This window comes from Vipera ursinii (assembly GCF_947247035.1).
Source record: "Vipera ursinii genome assembly, chromosome: 4".
NCBI classification, from domain to species: Eukaryota; Metazoa; Chordata; class Lepidosauria; order Squamata; family Viperidae; genus Vipera; species Vipera ursinii.
Window position 1 is genome coordinate 23,053,763 of NC_139514.1, and position 14,929 is coordinate 23,068,691.

Consider the following 14,929-nt stretch of genomic DNA (forward strand, 5'->3'; position numbering starts at 1 on the left):
CCCGGTCCAGATAGGGCCGCAACTGGCGCACCAGGCGAACCTGGGCGAAAGCCCCCCTAGTCACGGCTACTATATGGTCTTCCAGGGTAAGCCGTGAATCTAGGAGGACTCCCAAGTTGCAAGCCCTATCCACGGGGGGTAAAAACTCACCCCCCATAGAAAGAGGTGGAATATTTTGAATGTCCCGGGATGCCGGAATGCACAGCCACTCAGTCTTGTCAGGGTTGAGCTGAAGTCTGTTCCTCCCCATCCAGACCCGAACCGCCTCCAGGCAATGGGACATCACATCGAGGGCATCACTGGGGTGGTTTGGGGTCGAAATGAAAAGTTGGGTATCATCGGCGTACTGATGATACCCAACTCCAAAACCACGAATGATCTCACCCAGCGGTTTCATGTAGATGTTGAACAGGAGAGGCGAGAGGACCGACCCCTAAGGAACTCCACAAACGAGAGTCCTTGGGGTCAACCTCTGCCCCCCTGCCAACACCGACTGCGAGCGTCCCAGGAGATAGGAGGAGAACCACTGAAGAACTGTGCCTCCCACTCCCAATCCCCTGAGACGCCGCAGCAGGATACCATGGTCGATGGTATCGAAAGCCGCCGAGAGGTCTAATAGGACAAGGACAGAGGAATGTCCTCTGTCCCGGGCTCTCCAGAGATCATTCACCAGAGCGACCAATGCCGTCTCTGTGCTGTACCCGGGCCTGAAACCCGATTGGGACGGGTCTAGATAATCTGCTTCATCCAGAACCAGGGGGAGCTGATGCGCCACCACACTCTCAACAACCTTCGCAAGAAAGCGAAGGTTGGAGACCGGACGAAAGTTATTCAACACAGCTGGGTCCAGGGCAGGCTTCTTGAGGAGAGGTCTCACCTCCTTCAAGACGGCGGGGAAATTACCCTCACTCAAAGAAGCAGATATAACTGCCTGGAACCAGCCTCGTGTCCTCTCCCGAGCTGCATAGACCAGCCAAGAAGGGCACGGGTCCAATAAACATGTGGTGGAGCTCAACCTCCCCATAATCCTGTCCACTTCCTCAGGGGTCACAGAATCAAACTCCTCCCAGATAACATCGACAAGACCGCCCGTGTCCTGATCGTCGGACTCTGCCCAGTTGGAGTCCAGACCGGTCCGAATCCGAGCGATTTTATCCGACAGATGTTGACCAAACTCCTCGGCACGGCCCTGCAAGGGTTCCTCCCTCACCTCCTGATTAAGGAGGGAGCGGGTCACCCTAAACAGGGCGGCCGGGCGATTATCTGCGGACATGATGAGGGCAGAGAAGTAATTACACCTCGCCGCCCTCATCGCTGCGAGATAAGACCTAATAAAGGTTCTTAGTCGCAACCGGTCGGATTCGGATCGGCTGGACCTCCAACAGCTCTCTAGGCCCCGTTTCTGACGCTTCATCTCCCGGAGCTCCGTAGAGAACCATGGAGCTCATTGGGATCTGCACCCAGTCAGGGGCTGCAAGGGTACAACTCGGTCAAGTGCCTCAGTGGCCGCCCTTTCCCAGGCTTCCACTAGGGCATCCGCCGAGTTGTGAGCAACGGAGGTGGGGACCCCAGCGCTGCCTGGAACCTGTCAGGATCCATTAAGCGCCTGGGGCGGTACCATCTGGTTGGCTCCATACCCCCACGGTGGGGGGTGGCAAAACGGAAGACCAGCCGCAGGAGGTAATGATCGGTCCATGACAGGGGAATAATAAATGGAGAGCCCCCACCAAGATCATCAAACCACCGTCCAGATAAGAAAACAAAGAAAATCCAGTTGCCCTTTGAAAAAACACCTTTGGGACAATTAAGGAAGTCAGATTCTGAGTAAAATTTGAAGAATAGTAGGAGAAGGTTGACAGTGGAGCCCATTACCAACAGAGTTGAGGGTTTTCCTGTTTGTGTTGAAGTTAGAAGCCTTCTCCAATGAAGGCTTTATTTAGATTCCTTCACTTAGCACAAAGTTAGATTTATTGGCATAAATGGACTTTACTTATGCTTCAATTCAAAGATTCTATTATTAGGACAGATATTGGGTAGCAAGTAATGAATGTATCATTGTTATGTATAAGCAGGTTGAGGTTTGGTGCTGACAGAGAGGACATTATTCATTACTTTAATTGGTAGAAGGTTTCAAGGTTAAATTGTGCATAACTGAATTGGGTTACCCGTCTGATTGACTGGTATGAGCTCTTCTCATAACTGTCCATGAGTTGACAGTCACAATACTTTCAAAATGTTTCTATTTTAGTTCATGGAAATTAATTAGCGGGAAATAGCATTGCCACAATCCTGACTGTCAGCTGTAACATGCTAATTTCCATGGGGTCATTCAGAATAGTAATATACCCATAAAGCTATTTAAGATTTCTAATGTGTGAAACCAATTGACCAGAGTGGTGTTTTTCCCCACTGCCTTCCCAAGTTAGGCATGATAAATGACAAGAGTACAAATTTACCAACTGGGTTGCAAAAAACTAAAATAAAAATGTGTGCATATTTAAAGTAGGACTGAATTTTTCTTTCTCTTTTTTTGTCACTAGGCTAATCAACAGAGTTGATTTTTTTTGCCAATATAGAAGTCTCTTGTGATGTATTATTATACCGAGAAAGGGTATTTTTAAAAAATGAGAATGAAGATGTATTTCCTGTGAGATACATTAGATTAAAAGGGAAAGTTTCAATGACTCCTCAGTCATATACCAACATAGACCTGTCATAAACCAACTAAGTAAAGATCTACTTACATTCCATACAGTATGTAAGAAATTGATGTTAAATCGTGGTGGAGAATGAAAAGTTGGGGGAGGTGAAGATTTGTCAGAAATCACATTGATTAATGACCATAGATATGTAAAGAATTCGTTCATTTAGCCTTGAGTCTGTTGCATTCCAATTTCTTGGTTATGCTCTGTTTCTTCATAAGTTATAGAACATGAAGACATCCTTGGATATCTGAATCTCATGGGCTTCCAATCTTATATATTGCCTGATATGGAAAAAGTACAGCATGACTTAAAACTCAAATGGAAAACGAAAGTAATATAGTTAGGGATCTTGCCCTGGGAGCCAATGAAGCACATTTAAGATTCATGTTACTTGTCTTACACAGGACAGCACACATTATAACTATTTGACATTTCCTTAGGTGCTGAACCAGCTTCATTTTAGCTGACTGCCTTCCCTGGCCATCTGGTGAAATGCCATGAAAAGACTTCATAGGGGCTAATTATTTCCTAAATTAATAACATTGACAGGTTTGCTGTGTTGTAGTGTTTCTGTGGGATGTGATCCTTCAGTGTGAGAGTTGTAGCAGTTGTGTGATGTCATGACATCTTCATCTATGTACAGCATTTCTAGATCACAAAATATGTATGGTGCAAATCTGCTTTTGCTCATCCAGAACTGGGCTTGTAGAAGTTACTGCCAAAATTATTGGCTTCTCCCACAGTGTCTAAGAACCATCATGGATGCTGCTGGTCTCTTTAAATGTATAGCTAACTTCTCCAAGCAGGTGTTTTTCAAATATATTGGCCTACAACAGGCATGTCAAACTGTCAGCCCACAGGCCGGATGCATCATACTGAAACCACGCCCACCCCATTGCTGGCAATGGGGGAAAAGTCATGATACATCATGCACTGTCACATGACATCGCACGTTTGACATGCCTGACCTACAACTTTCTTTATTCTTAGTGCCAATTATCATGCAGGCCTTAAGTGACAGGCACTGTATTCCAAAATTGCCAATGTGTGCCAACTGGAAAATGCTGGTCAGAACAATATAGATTTTCTTACAGTTATAATAACTTTTTCTGTAGTTATGCTATTTCTGTAGAATATAGTCTCCAGAACTCTTTGCTAGTGTTAATATCAGCTCATGTTTAAAAGCATGTATAAATGGTCACTAAATTCAACAAGACTTACTTTTAAATAGACATAGTTTATGCTACAAAACATTTGTTATTGCCATTGTATATCATCTTAAGTTGCCTTGCTGTTCTGTTTAGTTTACTGTTATTGGTATTATTAAGCCAATTTGGAAAATAAATAGCTGTGAATATGTCTAACTTTTAACTTAGCTGGCCCACATGACTTTGCCTTCAATAATGGTTATCACATTGCATGTCTATGATTATATTCTTTCTTACTAAAGAAACAAATCTAAATTAAATCAAAATTACAGAGGATTTTAGCTTTGTTATTTTATCTCTGGACAGAAGTTGTGAACAAATGATACTATAATAGTTTAATTTTTAAACTAGTTAGCAGTTGCAGACTGCGAACACAAGAAGTCTTAAACAAATCTGCATCAATCATTAGAAACACATGCAGGATAGTAGAGAGAAATTAATGTTCACACTGTATGTAAACAATGCTGGTCATATTATCCAAAACAACAAAAATAAATGTTTTAGATTTATTCCAGGTATAAAAGTAAGAACATCCTCAAGCTGAATTCAACCTCTGGTGATTTTATGGACCTGTTCATGTAATCTTCTGTGTAGTAATACGAAAGTAGTTTGCTATTGCCTTATGTCATCATTTTTTTCAATATCATTTTTTGCTCTATAGCAGACATGTCAAACACAAGGCCCGGGGGCCAGATCCGGCCCACGAAGTGGTTTCATGTGGCCCGCGAAGCCATCCTGGAAACAGTGAGGGAACGGACCCCGCTGCCTTGGTCCTGGCCCAGAGACCCTCCTCCTGCCAGAGACCCCCAGATCTGTCCCACTCCTGCCCAGGCCCCCATAGGCACCCTTGATGCCAACGATGTAGAGCTGGCCATGTGCACCCAGTAGGCCATACGCATTCCAGCTGCGCCCACCCAGTAGGCTGCGCCCACCCTGGCCATACCCACCCGGCCCCCCGAGGGCAACCACAATGCTGATGTGGCCCTCAATGAAACTGAGTTTGACACCCCTGCTCTATAGCTTTAATATTTCCTGGCTCTCCTATCAGCTTTTTGAAAATCAGTCAGTATAAATTGATTGCCACTGTTGGGTGTAACCTTGAAGACAGTTTTTGTACAAATAAATGTTGTAAATCTTCAACTACTTCTAGTCATATATAGATGTCATGATGGAGATTTTTATTAGATGTGTTCAAATCAGATGCAATTTTATTCAGATGGGAGATTTAAAGAGGTGTGATCTGGTGCACTTATGCAATCTGGCATTTGAGATCTCATGCAAAAAAAGATTTTCTATAAGCCATGATTGGAAAGCATCAAAATACTTGCAGCTGCTGCATTGTTCGCTAGAAGAGAATGAAAATAGCCAGAATGATTAGAGGACTTGTGGGGGAAGTAAATAATACCACATGCATGCTGACTTCATCACACAAATCATGCAACTTATATAGGCATTATGAACAATGACATAGTAACACATGTCATTTTGATGTTGTGGTTTATTTTGGGTGCTGCTGGGAGCGGTAAATAGTTTTGAATTTATTCTGCCAGTTTTCTGTTGAAAAGTTTTGAAATATTTCAGTGCAGTGCATTTTTCAATAGCTCCCTGTAATGTTCCTCTTTCAAGGCAGAGATAAGAAGTATTATATTTATATATTTATATTTATTAAATTTTTATACCGCCCTTCTCCCGAAGGACTCAGGGCGGTGTACAGGGCAATAAATATCAAAATACAAAGAACAAAAGTTAAAAAACATTACATAATTATGCCCGATATAATACAATAGTTAAAAGCCATGTTAAAACCCAAACCCCGAACCCATCAGACCAGGCCGGCTTGTTCAAATAAATAGGTTTTTAGATCCCGTCGGAAGGAGTGAAGGTTGGGGGCAATCCGGAGCTCAACCGGTAAGCGGTTCCACAGGTCTGGTGCGCCCACAGAGAACGCCCTCCCCCTGGGGGCCACCAGTTGACATTCTCTGATCGGTGGCAACCTGAGGAGGCCCACTCTGTGGGAGCGCACTGGGCAGAGGGAAGTTGACACCGGCCGCAGGTGTTGCCATAGGTAATCCGGGCCCATGCCATGTAGGGCTTTATAGGTCATCACCAGCATTAAACAAGGGTAACACAACAGCCTCCAAACTGTTCAGGAACAAGAGAATATGCTGAGCCATTGAAGAAATTCCCTTACTCTAACTTCAAAAACTTCAGTGGTTATTTTTTTTTTCATTTTCTTCTCTGGGATATCAGGATTGATGTGAAATTGAAGAAACAATCACTGGTTTGCTCTGCTATGGTCTCCTACAGGCTCTCTTACTTGAGCAGAGGGTTGGACTAGAAGACCTCCAAGGTCCCCTCCAGCTCTATTCTGATTAATGTAGCTTTGCTTTCTCTGATCATTGAGTTGTCCAGGGTACCAAGAGCTCACTGGCTATTGAACTCAGTACTTAGTGACATCAGAATTTTGGCTTCTTGGCAATATTATGAGTCCATTAATTATTTAATTAATTAGCAGAGGCAGCAGAATGGCTGTGACAATGGGATGCAATATTACAATGATAAGAAAGATGCATAGAAAAACTGGCACAGAAAAAAGTACTATTCATAAATTTACACCTGCTATAGTAAACATTTGGAGCCATTCCTGTAAATGTTAGTCTGGCACTCACTCACCAATTTGTCAAGAGATAAACTGTCCTAATTTGGCAGACTGGATTTTGCAGGATATTTAGAAGGCTGAGAACAAAGTTGACTACTGCTTGGTTGGCTAATACCACTCTATAAAGCCTCAGTAAGACCACACCTAGAATACTGCATCCAGTTTTGGTCACCACACTATAAAAAAGATGCTGAGTCTCTAGAAAGAGTGCAACAAAGATGATTATGGGTGGAGGCTAAAACATATGAAGAACAGTTACAAGAACTGGGCATGGATAGTCTAGGAAGAGAAGGACCAGAGGTGACACGATAGCAGTGTTCCAATATTTGAGGGGCTGTTACAGAGAGGAGGGGATCAACCTATTTTCCAAATCACCTGAAGGCCAGACAAGGAACAATGGATGGAAACTGAGAGATTCAACCTAGAAATAAGGAGAAATTTTCTGACAGAGCAATCAACCAATGGAACAGCTTGCCTTCAGAAAATGTGGGTGCTCCATCAATGGAGGCTTTTAAGAAGAGACTGGACAGCCACTTGTCAGAAATGGTACAGGGTCTCCTGCTTGTGCAGGGGTTTGGAATAGATGACCTACAAGATCCCTTCCAACTCTGTTATTCTGTATTCTGACTAAAGACTACCTCAATCTACATATACAATTTGATTTCCCGGTTCTGTTTGTAAGTTCAACACAGATATATAGCATCCCATTAGTACAAAACAGAACAAATCTAAAGCTTGTGGCTGAAGCTGGAAAAGAATTTGAGACATGAGGATATGAATAAAGTCCAAGCTTAATAAAATATTTAATAAGGTAGTCAACCCCATTGGCTGATTACGCATGTCAAAGTCAGAGTGCTCATCACACTGCTCAGCTCTGCTTTAGCATTCTTTCTAAATGGGAGTGAAGGTGCAACTTGTAGATTGTGTGTAAAAAACCCTGAAGGAACAGAAAAATCACTGAACTTGTGCAGCACTTCAAAGGACTACAAAACACTTTGAAAGTACCTGTTTCAATGTATTTCTTTGAAGTAAATCCTTGCTTCACATTATGAATCTACTTTGATGGGATGATTCCAGTGAATGTCTTCAAATTAAAACACCCCTGTGAAGCTTTATACAGTTGGCAGTCAATATTTTTTGTTTGGTAAAGTGTAATACAATCGACCAGCATTAAAAATCTGGACCAACATTTTGCGAAAGCAGTAGTTAATCTTTATTAAAGCTTTAGATGTATGAACTGTACTATGTAAGCTCTGAAAACAGAATTAAGGAAGTGATATTTTGATTCAGATTTTGTCCACTTCCAATTACTTTCAATACATTCTACTGGTCTGCATTGAAATGACACACACCTGGAATATAAATATGCTTGTTCATAAACTGGATGGGGATTGCAAATAACTAGAAATGATATTGGGAATTACAGCTTTATTCTTTTTTCTTTTGACCTCCATTGGTGTTTTTTTTTTTACTTCAAGGTCCTTTAACCCCTGAGGTGTATAAAAAGTGGTTGGGCAAATTCCTACAGTTTCTTAGGTTATTGAAAACAGATGCCATCTTATCTACTAAAAAAAATGGAACATTCACGTAGAGAGGCCACACTTATTCATTTGATAAAATAAAAACATAGCCTAAAGCAGAGCTAGAAAGATTTCTACTTTGGGTGAGAAAAAACCCAAAGCACCCATAAATCCTTAGCTGTACAAAGACTTGGCCCAAAGTGTAAACTCCATGATTCTTTCAGAACTGGGATTAGGAATGATCAAGCTTCAGTGGCTCTCCAGCTGGCTAGGGAATTCTGGGAGATGATGTTCACACATCTTACAATAGCCAAGGTTGAGAAACTCTGGTCTAAACATTCAAGAAAAGTGGAGTTTTGTAAAAGGAATACACTGGTTAATCGTCCATGTCAAAGATATTTCCTGGATGAATATAATTCATCCTAGCCATATTAATGCAAATAAGTAATTTGCAAATAAGTAATTCCCACTCTCCAAATAGCCCTGTTTTCAATTATATACTTGTATTTTGTTATATTTTGTTACTTGTATTTTCTTTTGAAAATGTCCATAAGTACATGACTTTACATACTTGCTAGCCATGAGAAGAGGCAAGATATTAGGAGAGTCAAGCAAATCCCCATATTTTCATCCTTTTCTTATGACACTGTAAAGTTTGCTTACTTTAATAATCCCTAATCTGATTTGTTTGCTTTTATATTTGCTCAGTATGTTGAGGTAACCAGGTCATTAATAGTCCGTAATCTATGTTTGTGAACTGTAGATTTTTTTTAGGAGAAACCATGGCTTGGTGAGAAGTCTGTTGTTATTAAATTTAATAGTAGGCAGGCTTGGAACCTGAAATGTAGGTAATCAGAAGCAGAGTACAATCCATGAAAAGAAGACATTTCTAGTCCTTCCTGATGAGGAGAAAAAGGGACTACTCTCAGGGCAAGAATTTAGTTCACTTCTGCTATCATATGCTCTAATCAATAGTCTTGATGGCTCATCCCCCAAATGCAACTTGTTCAGAAAGATGGGGATCCAGTCCGATCCACAACAGGTTCAGACCAGGCACAAAAGCAAGGAGGAAAGCCTTTGTTTCCATAAAGCTGTGAAGGCAAGCTATACTCCAATAATTCTCTTGATGAGATTTTCAGAACAGTTGACCAGCTAATGAGCAAATATTTCCTTTGACTCACTTGTCAAAGATACATGTCTTCTGGAAGGATTTTAAAGGCTATGATTGACACCTCTGGCTTACCGTTGGGAGGTTGTAATGCTTAATGCTTAGCAATTAGACCATTACATTTTAATAGCTAATAACTAAACTAATCAGGCATGTTCCAACCTCTCTCTCTCTCTCTCTCTCTCTCTCTCTCTCTCTCTCTCTCTCTCTCTCTCTCTCTCTCTCTCTCTCATTGATTATGTAAAAACAATTTTAATATTGCAGAGATTGGCACTTGTAGAAAATTCCTTCATGACACCAAGGCCAGGTGGAGAACCTGCTGTCACAAGGCATATGATGGGGAATATGAGTAGAAAAACAAGCAAAACAAAAGTTGTTTGTCCAGGTTCAGAGAGGTTGCTATGCTAGCAGCTTGTCTGATGACTTAGCATTGCAAATGTTAGACAATGAGTAGAAAAGTGACAGAATACATGGCAGAGAACTAGCTGGAGTCTTAACCAATATTGTGAATGGGAAGTCACCAGTTCCAATTTTGCTGACTCTCTGGACTCTTTCTGCTCCCAATTTCAATATGCATAGGCAGAATCAGTGTAGATGTAAAATACACGTAAAGGGTGAAATACACCACCTTCCTCGATATGGTGCCTTGTAAATGTATTGAGCTCTATTGTAGCAGCCAGTGCTATAAAGGCACGATGATATTATTATTATTGAAACAAGCCAGAACAAAGAGGGAATAAAACAGAGTGAAACGGAATGAAAATGAATTTAACATTTCTGCAAAAGCTAGCTAACGTCTGAATTTCACTGGGAAAACAAGAGATCCAAACCAAAAATGGTGCTATGGTCATGTGAGCAGCGTGTCCTTTATAATCAAACAGGTGGGACTAGAGACAGCACCACGTGGATCTTCCAGAGTGGGTGTAACCTCCTGTTATCAGGCTAAGAAGGGTTGAAGTGCATAGAAGCCCTTTGGAAACTCAGCAAACAAATGGGAAGGAAAAGGAATCTTTGATGAAGGAATGTAATGACTGGCAGTCTAAGATGGATTTAGACAGTGCAAAATTATGATTCTATTAAAAGCAGTGTCATAGTGATGAAGGAGTGTTAGGTTGAGGTGAGCTTGAAGATTCAAGAGCTCCTCCTGGATTTTAAGACTCCACCTACTTTTGTCAGCTCAACAGATTTCCCCCCCTTTCTCCTATGAGAGTATCTTCCTACATTATGGAAAACCAAGCCAACTTCTACTTGTAGCTTCTACTTATCACCCCTTTAGAGTGAAGTATTTAGGTGTTGTGGCTGCCTTCGTGACAGATTCATTAAGAGCTATCGCTTTCGGTAGGCTTTCACAAAGTCTCTTAAAGATCGACTTTGATGTTCTTATATAATCTCCCTGATTTTAATACTTTCTATTGTATTCTAAGCCTATTGTTGGTTTCAGAAAGAAAAAAATAGGGTATCAAACTTTTTTTCCTTTGGAGCAATTTTTCTTTTACAGAATCTATTTCAGAGGAATAGTTTAAGAAGAAATTGGGTAGTCCTAATCTCAAATTAGGCCCCTTGAGATTCTTTTAAGCAAAAAGAAAATGACCTATTTTTCCACCCATAGATCATATCTAGTAATGTATCTTTTACTTTACCAGATAGAACAGACTTATCTAGTTCTAGAAAATTTATGATCAGTAAATGTACCTACATTACTAATACCTTAGAAGTTCTGTAAAGATACTTTGAATTGTTTTAAAACTAATCTCTGCATATCATTATTGTATATACAGGTTTTTATTGCGCTGTTTGTAGGTTTTTATTGTAAGCTGCTTAGAATCACTTTATTGTGAAATGGGCAATTATATAAATGTGATAAATAAATAAGTAAATAAACAAGCTCCAAGTATAGTGGGAGAATTAACTTTTGAGTACAGTATATGGATTCATCTAAAGAGTACGCACAAAAATGCTTTCTAAGTAGGTTAACTTTATGCTATGAGACTTCTAGCAGTTTCCACATTCACTATATTTTCCTTCATTGTTTTGCACTATTCTGCAAACAAACCTGGGTTATAACTTCCAATTAGTGATGAAACTTACTTTTCCTATAGGCTAAGATAAAAGACTTCTGCTGTGTTTGTCCTGGGAATAGAGAACCACAGAGTAAAGTAGGAAAAGAAGATGAAAGAAGATGATTAGCTCATACACTGAAGTTCAAAAAATGTATTGTAGAAAAAGCAATTAAAACACTAATTAGACGACTACAAAAAAAAAACCACTCGCACATACACATTTAAAACAACTGCATATTTCATCCTGTTACAGCAAAACATCCTTACCTATATTTATTTAAAATATTCATATCCTATCTTATCCTTCACTTGGAACAATTAATATTCATGTATTGAACATTGCATTGTTGAAAAATATCCTATAGCAAATAATAAATGTACAGGTTTCTAGCTGTGAGTACAAGATTTATCACATAATGTCCTTTTGGTTTAGCAAAGATGCTTGCACAAAAGGAATCCTCTTTAGAATAGAATAGAATAGAATAGAATAGAATAGAATAGAATAGAATAGAATAGAATAGAATAGAATAGAATAGAATAGAGTTGGAAGGGACTTTGGAGGTCTTCTAGTCCAGCCCCCTGCTCAAGCAGGAGAACCTTTACCATCTCAGACAAGTAACGATCTAGCCCAGGGGTCAGCAACCTCAAACAGTGAAAGAGCCACTCGGAACTGGTTCCCTCACAAAAGGAAAAACTGGGAGCCGCAAAAAATATCTGCGCATGCGCGTACATGCGCACATGCGCAGAACAGGGTTTGACTGAAGAGTGGAGCCAAGGCGAGATATGCACCTACCCTGCATATTTGAATTGATTGGTTGAACTTTTTTAGTCCCACTTTTTTTTTTTTTTGGACTGCACATGGCAGAGGACCAGGAGCCGCAGGAGACGGCTGAAAGAGCCGCATGCGGCTCCGGAGCCGCGGGTTGCAGACCTGTGATCTAGCCTCTTCTTAAAAACCTCCAGTGATGGAGCGACCACGATTTCTGGAGGCAAGCTGTTCCACTGGTTAATTGTTCTCACTGTCAGGAAGTTTCTCCTTAATTCCAGGTTGCTTCTCTCTTTGATCAGTTTCCAGCCATTGTTTCTCGTCCTTTCTTCTGGTGCTTTGGAGATAATGTGACCCCCTTTTCTTTGTGGCACCCCCTCAAGTACTGTAATACCTGCTATCATGTCTCCCCTATTTCTTCTTTTCTTTAGACTAGCCGAACCCAAGTCCTGCAGCCTTTGATCATCTTAGTAGCTCTTCACTGAATTTTTTCCAAACTCTCAACATCTTTTTTGTAATATGGTGACCAATATTTGTTGCAGTATTCCAGGTGTGGTCTTACTAGGGTTTTATAAAGCGGTACGAATACTTTGTGTGATTTTGATTCTGTGTCTATGTTTATACAACCCAGGATTGTATTAGCTTTTTGGGCTGCTGCTGCAAACTGCTGGCTCATAGTCAAGTGATCGTCCACTAGGACTCCAAGTCCCTCTCACAGTTATGTTTTTGAGCCAGCTCTCACCTAATCTGTACTTGTACCTTTGATTTTTCCTGCCTAAATGTAAAACTTTGCTTTTCTCCACATTGAAACTCATTTTGTTGGATAGGGCCCATTGTTCAAGTTTGTCAAGATCTTTTTGGATCCTGAGTTTGTCTTCTGGGGTGTTGGTTACTCCTGCCAGTTTAGTGTCATCTGCAAATTTGATGAGTTCCCCTTCAATTCCCTCATCTAAGTAATTTATGAAGATACTGAAGAGTACTGGGCCTAAACCAGAACCTTGTGGTACCCCACTGCTTACTTCTCTCCAATTGGATGTAGTACCATTGAGGACTACACATTGAGTACACTTTGCCAGCCAACTACAGAGCCATCTGGTGGTGGTGATGTCTATTCCACCTTTTTCTAGCTTACCAAGGAGTAAATTGTGGTCTACTTTATCAAATGCCTTACTGAAATCTAAGTATACTATGTCCACGGCATTTCTCTGGTCTACTAGTTTAGTCACTTTATCAAAGAATGAAATAAGATTGGTTTGTCATGATCTGTTTTTAACAAACCTGTACTGGCTACTAGTTATAACTTTGTTTGCTTCTAGTTGTTTGCAGATCTGTTTTTTGATTATCTTTTCTAGGAACTTCCCAGGTATTGATGCTAAACTGATTGATCTGTAGTTTCCTGGGTCCGTTTTTTTCCCCTTGCTTGAAGGAAAAAAACCTTTATCTGTGCCCTTGAAATGTTAGATTCTGATGCACATAGGGATATACTTGTATATATGGATAAAATACAGCAGGGGTGTAAAACTGCCAGCTTGCAGCTCGGTTGCATCATATGGAGGCCACACCCATCCCAGCTCCAGCAATGCAAAAAAAATCACAATATGTCGTGACATGTCATATGATGTGGCGAGTTTGACATCTGTACAATAGAGTTTCCAGAGACCATTTTCAGACCATGGGTTTACAGCTATGTCATTCATGGGAAAGAGAAATAAAGGAGGCAGTGAAACTGAAATGTTTTCTTCCTGGGCAGTACTAAATAATACTGAAGACTGTGTAATATTTTCTCAAAATAAGAAACCTGAAAGAGTGGAAAATTGATAGAATATTATTTATTAGTCTTGCTGTGATGACCATGACTACCCAGACCTTGTGTTATTATGTAGACAGGTCCCTGATGTCAAGGTATGTGTAAATGCAGGTAGTTGTTCTGTTATATGATATACGTTTTGCCCTTTTTTCCACAATGAATGCACCCAAGGTTGTTCTGCAGTTGAGTGACCAAGAAATTTGATGACTTAATGATTGAACTCTAAAATTAAGTAGTGGTTAGGATTAGAAATAAGGTAAAGGTTCCCCCGCACATGCGTGCTAGTCGTTTCCGACTCTAGGGGCTGGTGCTCATCTCCGTTTCAAAGCTGAAGAGCCAGCGCTTGTCCGAGGACATCTCCGTGATCATGTGGCCGGCATGACTAGACGCCAAAGGCGCACGGAACACTGTTACCTTCCCACCGTAGTGGTCCCTATTTTTCTACTTGCATTTTTACGTGCTTTCGAACTGCTAGGTTGGCAGAAGCTGGGATTAGAAATAGGCTTGTATAAATTAAAGCTCTTATTGTAATCTGCAATTATACTATGTCCACTGCATTTCACTGGTCCACTAATTTAGTCACTTTGTCAAGGAATGAAATAAGATTTGTTTGGCCTGATCTGTTTTTGACAAAGCCATGTTGGCTTCTGGTTATAACTTTGCTTGCTTCTAGATGTTCGCAGATTTGTTGCTTGATTATCTTTTCCAGGCTGTTCCCAGGTGTTGATGCCAGGGTGATTGGTCTGTAGTTTCCTGAATCTGGGTTTGTTTGTTTTTTCTCCATTTTTGAAAATGGGAATCACATCAGTTCTTCTCCAGTCCTCTGGTAGTTCCCCAGTGCTTAAAGCTGACTTAGACTGAAGTCAGAATATAAAAAGTTGAAGACAGAATATTAAAAGTTCTCGCCTTGCAGTCTAAAACTGAATGGCTTATCTATGTTGTCAAGGCTTGGAGGGAGGCATTCTTAATGGAATGTAGTGCAATTACTTTGCCTGTTAACAGAAGCATGATTTAAGAAAATAAAACTATTCATGCT